We start from the raw sequence: 10,441 nt of genomic DNA, 5'->3' as shown, positions 1-10,441 counted from the left end.
ATATGCAATGAATTCCAAAAAAATCTATGAAGATCAGTATTAATTAGATGAGCGGGGCTTTTAGCTTTTTGCCTCTGAACAGTTTTGGCATCTCACTCTATCCTTTGAAATTCAGAATGATTGGCTTCTATAGGAACTCAGAATCCAGATAGTGTTATTGATTCTCCTAGTTAAGTATGATGATTCTTGAACACAGCTACTTTATGAGTTTTGGCCGTGGCCCAAAGCATTCTGTCTTCCAGTATTACCACCGGATACATACATGCCACAGACACATAATTGGGTGAACCTTTTCAGATTGTGACTCAGCTTTGCTAGAGTCCCTAATTAGAGGTGTCCAAGGTTCTTAAGCACACTCTTTTTGGCTTGGATCACAACTTTATTTCTTTCTCTCCCTTTTTTTTCTCTTTGTTTTTTTTTCGCACATAATCTCTTTTTTTTTTGTATTCACTGCTTTTTCTTGCTTCAAGAATCATTTTTATGATTTTTTAGATCCTCAGTAACATGTCTCCTTTTTCATCATTCTTTCAAGAGCCAACATTCATGAACAACAAATTTAAAAGACATATGCACTGTTCAAGCATACATTCAGAAACCAAAATATTGCCACCACATCAAAATAATTAATCTGTTATAAAATTCAAAATTCATGCAATTCTTCTCTTTTTCAATTAAGAATATTTTTCATTTAAGAAAGGTGATGGATTCATAGGACATTCATAACTTTAAGGCATAGACACTAAGACACTAATGATCATGTAATAAGACACAAACATAGATAAACATAAGCATGAAAATTCGAAAAACAGGAAAATAAAGAACAAAGAAATTAAAGAACGGGTCCACCTTAGTGATGGCGGCTTGTTCTTCCTCTTGAAGATCTTATGGAGTGTTTGAGCTCCTCAATGTCTCTTCCTTGCCTTTGTTGCTCCTCTCTCATGATTCTTTGTCTTCTCTAATTTCATGGAGGAGGATGGAATGTTCTTGGTGCTCCACTCTTAGTTGTCCCATGTTGGAACTTAATTCTCCTAGGGAGGTGTTGATTTGCTCCCAATAGTTTTGTGAAGGAAAGTGCATCCCTTGAGGCATCTCTGGGATTTCATGATGAGTGGGATCTCTTGTTTGCTCCATCCTTTTCTTAGTGATGGGTTTGTCCTCATCAATGAGGATGTCTCCTTCTATGTCAATTCCAACTGAATAACAGAGGTGACAAATGAGATGAGGAAAGGCTAACCTTGCCAAGGTAGAAGACTTGTCCGCCACCTTATAAAGTTCTTGGGCTATAACCTCATGAACTTCTACTTCCTCTCCAATCATGATGCTACGAATCATGATAGCCCGGTCTATAGTAACTTCGGACCAGTTGCTAGTGGGAATGATTGAGCGTTGGATAAACTCCAACCATCCCCTAGCCACGGGCTTGAGGTCATGCCTTCTCAGTTGAACCGGCTTCCCTCTTGAATCTCTCTTCCATTGAGTGCCCTCTTCACAAATGTCTATGAGGACTTGGTCCAACCTTTGATCAAAGATGACCCTTCTAGTGTAAGGTGTTCATCTCCTTGCATCATGGGCAAGTTGAATGCCAACCTCACATTTTCCAGACTAAAATCTAAGCATTTCCCCCGAACCATTGTAAGCCAATTCTTTGGATCCGGGTTCACACTTTGATCATGGTTCTTGGTGATCCATGCGTTGGCATAGAACTCTTGAACCATTAAGATTTTGACTTGTTGAATGGGGTTGGTAAGAACTTCCCAACCTCTTCTTCGGATCTCATGTCGGATCTCCGGATATTCACTCTTTTTGAGTTTGAAAGGGACCTCGGGGATCACCTTCTTCATGGCCACAACTTCATAGAAGTGGTCTTGATGCACCCTTGAGATGAATCTCTCCATCTCCCATGACTCGAAGGTGGAAGCTTTTGCCTTCCCTTTCCTCTTTCTAGAGGTTTCTCTGGCCTTAGATGCCATAAACGGTTATGGAAAAATAAAAAGCAATGCTTTTACCACACCAAACTTAAAAGGTTTTCTCGTCCTCGAGCAAAGGAAGAAAGAAGAGAGTAGAAGAAGAAAAAATGGAGGAGATGGAGGTGGCTTTGTGGTTCGGCCAAAGGGGAGAAGTAGTGTTTAGGTTGTGTGAAAATGAAGGAGTGAAGATGGGTTTATATAGGGGTGGAGAAAGGGGTAGGGTTCAGCCAAAGTGGTTTGAATTTGAATGGTGAGGTAGGTGGGGTTTTATGAAGGATGGATGTGAGTGGTGAAGAGAATAGTGGGATTTGATAGGTGAGGGGTTTTTGGGAAAGAGGTGTTGAGGTGATTGGTGAATGGGTGAAGAAGAGAGAGAGTGGTGGGGTAGGTGGGGATCCTGTGGGGTCCACAGATCCTGAGATGTCAAGGAAAATTCATCCCTGCACCAAGTGGCGAGCAAAAATGCTCTTTATGCCAATTTTGGCGTTAAACGCCGGGCTGGTGCCCATTTCTGGCGTTTAACGCCGCTTCTTACCCTTTCCTGGCGTTTAACGCCAGTCTGGTGCCCCTTTCTGGCGTTAAACGCCCAGAATGGTGCCAGACTGGGCGTTAAACGGCCATTTGCTGCCCTTACTAGCGTTTAAACGCCAGCAAGGTTTTCCTCCAAGGTATGCTATTTTTCTTTCTGTTTTTCATTCTGTTTTTGCTTTTTCAATTGATTTTGTGACTTCCCATGATCATCAACCTATAGAAAACATAAAATAACAAAGGAAAATAGATAAATATAACATTGGGTTGCCTCTCAACAAGCTCTTCTTTAATGTCAGTAGCTTGACAGTGGGCTCTCATGGAGCCTCATAGATGTTCAGAGCAATGTTGGAACCTACCAACACCGAACTTAGAGTTTGAATGTGGGGGTTCAACACCAAACTTAGAAGTTGGTTATGGCCTCCCAACACCAAACTTAGAGTTTGATTGTGGGGGCTCTATTTGACTTTGTTTTGAGAGAAGCTCTTCATGCTTCCTCTCCATGGTTACAGAGGGATATCCTTGAGCCTTAAACACAAAGGATTCTTCATTCACTTGAATGATTAATTCTCCTATGTCAACATCAATCACAGCCTTTGCTGTGGCTAGGAAGGCTCTGCCAAGGATGATGGATTCATCCATGCACTTCCCAGTCTCTAGGACTATGAAATCAGCAGGGATGTAATGGTCTTCAACCTTCACCAAAACATCCTCTACAAGTTCATAAGCTTGTTTTCTTGAATTATCTGCCATCTCTAGTGAGATTCTTGCAGCTTGCACCTCAAAGATCCCTAGCTTCTCCATTACAGAGAGAGGCATGAGGTTTATGCTTGACCCTAGGTCAGACAGAGCCTTCTCAAAGGTCATGGTGCCTATGGTACAAGGTATTGAGAACTTCCCAGGATCCTGTCTCTTTTGAGGTAATCTCTGCCCAGTCAAGTCATCCAGTTCTTTGGTGAGCAAAGGAGGTTCATTCTCCCAAGTCTCATTACCAAATAACTTGTCATTTAGCTTCATGATTGCTCCAAGGTATTTAACAACTTACTCTTCAGTGACATCTTCATCCTCTTCAGAGGAAGAATACTCATCAGAGCTCATGAATGGCAGAAGTAAATCCAATGGAATCTCTATGGTCTCAGTGTGAGCCTCAGATTCCCATGGTTCCTCATTAAGGAACTCATTGGAGGCCAGTGGACGTCCATTGAGGTCTTCCTCAGTGGCGCTCACTGCCTCTTCCTCCTCTCCAAATTCGGCCATATGGGTCATGTTGATGGCCTTGCATTCTCTTTTTGGATTCTCTTCTGTATTGCTTGGAAGAGTACTAGGAGGGAGTTCAGTAATTTTCTTGCTCAGCTGTCCCACTTGTGCCTCCAAGTTTCTAATGGAGGACCTTGTTTCAGTCATGAAACTTTGAGTGGTTTTGATTAGATCAGAGACCATGGTTGCTAAGTCAGAGTGGCTCTACTTATAATTCTCTGTCTGTTGCTGAGAAGATGATGGAAAAGGCTTGCCATTGCTAAACCTGTTTCTTCAACCATTATTATTGTCGAAACCTTGTTGAGGTCTCTGTTGATCCTTCCATAAGAGATTTGGATGATTTCTCCATGAAGGATTATAGGTGTTTCTATAGGGTTCTCCTATGTAATTCACCTCTTCCATTGAAGGGTTCTCAGGATCATAAGCTTCTTCTTCAGATGAAGCGTCCTTAGTACTGCCTGGTGCAGCTTGCATTCCAGACAGACTTTGAGAAATCATATTGACTTGCTGAGTCAATATTTTGTTCTAAGCTAGTATGGCATTCAGAGTATCAATCTCAAGAACTCCTTTCTTCTGATTTGTCCCATTGTTCACAGGATTCCTTTCAGAAGTGTACATGAATTGATTATTTGCAACTATTTCAATGAGTTCTTGAGCTTCTGCAGGCATCTTCTTCAGATGAAGAGATCCTCCAGCAGAGCTATCCAATGACATCTTGGACAGTTTAGACAGACCATCATAGAAGATACCTATGATGCTCCATTCAGAAAGCATGTCAGAAGGACACTTTCTGATCAATTGTTTGTATCCTTCCCAAGCTTCATAGAGGAATTCACCTTCCTTCTGTCTGAAGGTTTAGACTTCCACTCTAAGTTTACTCAATTTTTGAGGTGGAAAAAACTTTGTCAAGAAGGCATTGACTAGCTTTTCCCAAGAGTTCAGGCTTTCTTTAGGTTGTGAGTCCAACCATATCCTAGCTCTGTCTCTTACAGCAAAAGGGAATAGTATAACTCTATAGACCTCAGGGTCAACCCCATTAGTCTTGACAGTGTCACAGATTTGCAAGAATTCAGCTAAAAACTGATGAGGATCTTCCAATAGAAGTCCATAGAACTTGCAATTCTGTTGCATTAGAGAAACTAATTGAGGTTTAAGCTCAAAGTTGTTTGCTCCAATGGCAGGGATAGAGATGCTTCTCCCATAGAAGTCGGGAGTAGGTGCAGTAAAGTCACCAAGCACCTTCCTTGCATTGTTGGCATTGTTGTTGTTTTCGGCTGCCATGCCTTCTTTTTGTTTGAAGATTTCTGTTAGGTCCTCTACAGAGAGTTGTGCCTTAGCTTCTCTTAGCTTTCACTTCAAGGTCCTTTCAGGTTCAGGGTCAGCCTCAACAAGAATGCTTTTGTCTTTGCTCCTGCTCATATGAAAGAGAAGAGAACAAGAAAATATGGAATCCTCTATGTCACAGTATAGAGATTCCTTGAGGTGTCAGAGGAAAAGAAAAATAGAAGGAAGAGGTAGAAGAATTTGAACTTATCAAGAAAGATGGAGTTCGAATTGTGCATTGAGGAGGAGTGTTAGTCCATAAATAGAAGGATGTGAGAAGAGGGGAAGAAATTTTCGAAAACTAAGAGTGGAAAAAGAAATCAAGTGATTTTTGAAAAAGATTTTGAAATTAGAAATAAAAAAGATATGATTGAAAACTATTTTGAAAAAGATGTGATTAAGAAGATATGGTTGAAAAGTTATGGTTTTAAAAAGATGTGATTGAAAAGATATGATTGAGAAACAATTTAAAAAGATTTGATTTTTAAAATTAATGACTTGGCTAACAAGAAAAGATATGATTCAAACATTAAGCCTTTCTCAACAGAAAAGGCAACATACTTGAAATGTTGAATCAAATCATTAATTGTTAGCAAGTATTTTTGAAAAGTGGAAAGAAATTGATTTTTAACATATATGATTGAAAAGATATGATTTGAAAAAGATTTGATTTTGAAAAATTTTGAAAACTTGAAAAAAATTTGAATTAAAAACAAAATCTTCCTTCTTGTGCCATCTTGGCGTTAAACGCCCAGAATGGTATCCATTCTGGCGTTTAACGCCCAAAACACTACCCTTTTGGGCGTTAAACGCCCAGCCAGGTGCCCTGGCTGGCGTTTAAACGCCAGTTTTCCTTCCTAACTGGGCGTTTTGAACGACCAGCTTTTTCTGTGTAATTCCTCTGCTGTATGTTCTGAATCTTCAATTCTCTGTATTATTGACTCGAAAAGACACAAAGAAATTTTTTTTTGAATTTTTAATGATGAGGAATAATCAAAATGCAACTAAAATCAAATAAACAATGCATACAAGACACCAAACTTAAAATGAGACACTAGACTCAAAAAAGAAACAAAAAATATTTTTGGTTTTAAGATTTTATAATTTTTTTTGGATTTTTTTTTGAAAATTGAGTGAAAAAGAAAATAAGGATATCAAAATTCTTAATGAGAATTCCAGGAATCATGCAATGTTAGTCTAAAGCTTTAGTCTAAAGAAATTAGACATGGCTAGCCAAGTTTCAGCAGGACATTGCATTCAAGAGCTAAATTGATGAGAATCAATCAGCTTTGGTGATGATAAGAACATCACCTTGAAACACTAGAATTCATTCTTAAGAACTCTGAAGAAAAATACCTAAGCTAAGCAACAAGATGAACCGTTAGTTGTCCAAACTCGAACAATCCCCGGCAACTTCGCCAAAAACTTCGTGCACGAAATTGTGATCATCAATGGCGCCATCAACATGGTACGCTCAATTGCAATCTCAACTCTTTATCACAACTTCGCACAACTAACCAGCAAGTGCACTGGGTCGTCCAAGTAATAAACCTTACGCGAGTAAGGGTCGATCCCATGGAGATTGTTGGTATGAAGCAAGCTATGGTCATCTTGTAAATCTCAATCAGGCAGATTCAAATGGTTATGGATGATTTATGAATAAAGCATAGAATAAGGATAGAGATACTTATATAATTCATTGGTGAGAACTTCAGATAAGCGTATGGAGATGCTTTGTCCCTTCCGTCTCTCTGATTTCCTACTGTCTTCATCCAATCCTTCTTACTCCTTTCCATGGCAAGCTGTATGTTGGGCATCACCGTTGTCAGTGGCTACAGCCCCGTTCTCTCAGTGAAAATGTTCAACGCGCTCTGTCACAGCACGCTAATCATCTGTCGGTTCTTAATCAAGTTGGAGTAGAATCCATTGATTCTTTTGCGTCTGTCACTAACGCCCAGCCTTCAGGAGTTTGAAGCTCGTCACAGTCATTCAATCATTGAATCCTACTCAGAATACCACAGACAAGGTTTAGACCTTCCGGATTCTCTTGAATGCCGCCATCAATTCTAGCTTATACCACGAAGATTCTAATTAAGGATTCCAATAGATAAACATTCAAGCCTTGTTTGCTTGTAGAACGGGAGTGGTTGTCAGGCACGCGTTCATAAGTGAGAATGATGATGAGCGTCACATAATCATCATATTCATCATGATCTTGGGTGCGAATGAATATCTTAGAATAAGAATAAGCTGAATTGAATAGAAGAACAATAGTAATTGCATTAATACTCGAGGTACAGCAGAGCTCCACACCTTAATCTATGGTGTGTAGAAACTCCACCGTTGAAAATACATAAGAACAAGGTTCAGGCATGGCCGTGAGGCCAGCCCCCAAAACGTGATCAAAAGATTCAAAGATCTCCAGATGAAAATACAATAGTGAAAGGTCCTATTTGTAGAGAACTAGTAGCTTAGGGTTTACAAAGATGAGTAAATGACATAAAAATCCACTTTTGGGCCCACTTGGTGTGTGCTTGGACTAAGCATTGAAGCTTTCATGTGTAGAGACTTTTCTTGGAGTTAAACGCCAGCTTTTGTGCTAGTTTGGGCGTTTAACTCCCATTCTTGTGCCAGTTCTGGCGTTTAACGCCGGGCAGTTTTGAGCTGATTTGGAACGCCTGTTTGGGCCATCAAATCTCAGGCAAAATATAAACTATTATACATTGTTGGAAAGCCCAGGATGTCTACTTTTCAACTCTGTTGAGAGCGCCCCAATTGGGTTTCTGTAGCTCCAGAAAATTCACTTTGAGTGCAGGGAGGTCAGAATCCAATAGTATCTGCAGTCCTTTTCAGCCTCTGAATCAGATTTTTGCTCAGGTCCCTTAATTTCAGCCAGAAAATACCTGAAATCACAGAAAAACACACAAACTCATAGTAAAGTCCAGAAAAGTGAATTTTAACTAAAAACTAATAAAAATATAATAAAAACTAACTAAAACATACTAAAAACATACTAAAAACAATGCCAAAAAGCATATAAATTATCCGCTCATCATCTGCCTAACCAAGTCATTCAGTTCATTGGTGAGCAAGGGGGGTTCGTCCACCCAAGTCTCATTACCAAATAACTTGGCATTCAGCTTCATGATTGCTCCAAGGTACTTAGTAACTTTCTCTTCAATAATATCTTCATCCTCTTCAGAGGAAGAATAGTCATCAGAGCTCATGAATGGCAGAAGTAGGTTCAATGGAATCTCTATCGTCTCTAGATGAGCCTCAGATTCCTTAGGTTCCTCAAATGGGAACTCCTTTTTTGTCCAGAGGACGTCCCATGAGGTCTTCCTCACTGGGATTCACGTCCTCTTCCTCCTCGCTAGGTTCAGCCACACCAAGTAAGGTTATGGCCTTGCACTCTCTTTTTGGATTCTTCTCTGTATTGCTTGGGAGAGTACTAGGAGGAGTTTCAGTGATTCTTTTACTCAGCTGGCCCACTTGTGCCTCTATATTTCTAATGGAGGACCTTGCTTCATTCATGAAACTTAGAGTGGCCTTAGATAAATCCGAGACTATGTTTGCTAAGCTAGAGAGAATCTGCTCAGAATTCTCTGTCTGATATTGAGAGGATGATGGAAAAGGCTTGCTATTGCTAAACATGTTTCTTCCACCATTATTAAAGCCTTGTTGAGGCTTTTGTTGATCCTTCCATGAGAAATTTGGATGATTTCTGCATGAGGGATTATAGGTGTTTCCATAGGCTTCACCCATGTAATTCACCTCTGCCATTGCAGGGTTCTCAAGATCATAAGCTTCTTCTTCAGAAGATGCTTCTTTAGTACTGTTGGATGCATTTTACAATCCATTCAGACTCTGAAAAATCAAATTGACTTGTTGAGTCAACATTTTGTTCTGAGCCAATATGGCATTCAGAGCATCAATTTCAAGAACTTCCTTCCTTTGAGGCATCCCATTACTCACAGAATTCCTTTCAGAAGTGTACATGAACTGGTTATTTGCAACTATTTCAATGAGTTCCTGAGCTTCTGCAGGTATTTTCTTTAGGTGAATAGATCCACCTGCAGAATGGTCCAATGATATCTTAGACAATTCAGACAGACTATCATAGAATATATCCAGGATGGTCCATTTTGAGAGCATGTCAGAAGGACACTTTTTGGTTAGTTGCTTGTATCTTTCCCAAGCTTCATAGAGGGATTCACATTCTTTCTGCCTTAAGGTTTGAACATCCACTCTAAGCTTGCTCAGCTTTTGAGGAGGAAAGAACTTGGCTAAGAAAGCCTTGACTAGCTTATCCCAAGAGTTTAGGCTATCTCTAGGTTGAGAGTCCAACCATGTTCTAGCTTTGTCTCTTACAGCAAAAGGGAAAAGCATAAGCTTATAGACCTCGGGATCAACTCCATTGGTCTTAACAGTATCACAGATCTGCAAGAATTCAGTTAATAACTGAAAAGGATCTTCTGATGGAAGTCCATGAAACTTGCAATTCTGTTGCATCAGAAAAACTAATTGAGACTTTAGCTCAAAGTTGTTTGCTCCAATGGCAGGGATTGAGATGCTTCTTCCATGGAAGTTAAAATTTGGTGCAGTAAAGTCACCAAGCATCTTCCTTGCATTGTTGTTGTTAGGTTGGGCCATTACTTCTTTTTTAAGATTCTCTATAAGGTTTTCTCTGGATTATTGTGGTTTAGCTTCTCTTAGCTTCTTCTTCAGAGTCCTTTCAGGTTCAAGATCTGCTTCAACAAGAATGTTCTTGTCCTTGCTCCTGCTCATATGAAAAAGAAGAGAACAGAAAAGAAGAAGAATCCTCTATGTCACAGTATAGGGATTCCTTTATGTGAGTAGAAGAATAATAATGAAGGAAGAAGAAGAAAAATTCGAACATAGAGGAGAAGAGAGGGTTCGAATTTTAAGATGAAGAGAAGTGTTAGTAAATGAATAAATAAATAGAAAGAGATGAGAGAGAGAAGAAAATTCGAATTTTAATTAAGAAAAAAGAAAAATATTTTTATTTTTATTTTAATTATTAGTTAAAATTTGAAAATTAAGAGAAGAAATAAAATTAAAATTAAAATTTGAAACAATTAGTTTATTAAAAGAATTTTGAAAAGGGGTGAGGATGATTTTCAAAAATTAGAGAGAGAAAATTAGTTAGGTGGTTTTGAAAGAGACAAGAAATAGTAAAACAAACAAAAAGTCAATTAGTTAATTGAAAAAGATTTGAAAATCAATTTTGAAAAGATAAGAAGTTAGAAAGAGATTTTGAAATCAAATTAAAAGAGATATGATTGAAAAGATATGATTGAAGAAAATTTGATTTTTTAAAAAGATATGATTGAAAAGATATGGTT

The 10,441-nt window shown here is 39.0% G+C and overlaps 1 non-coding gene across 1 annotated transcript; it reads left to right on the top strand.

Annotated features, from left to right (window-relative positions):
• The first annotated feature begins 4,520 nt into the window (after positions 1–4,520).
• Positions 4,521–4,628, top strand: LOC130977199 (small nucleolar RNA R71). The gene has a single exon (XR_009084902.1). It is a non-coding gene; the product is annotated as a small nucleolar RNA R71 (small nucleolar RNA).
• The last annotated feature ends 5,813 nt before the right edge of the window (positions 4,629–10,441 follow it).

The sequence above is a fragment of the Arachis stenosperma genome, chromosome 4 (genome assembly GCF_014773155.1).
Source record: "Arachis stenosperma cultivar V10309 chromosome 4, arast.V10309.gnm1.PFL2, whole genome shotgun sequence".
In the NCBI taxonomy this organism is placed as follows: Eukaryota; Viridiplantae; Streptophyta; class Magnoliopsida; order Fabales; family Fabaceae; genus Arachis; species Arachis stenosperma.
This window is presented reverse-complemented; position numbering and strand designations above follow the sequence as displayed.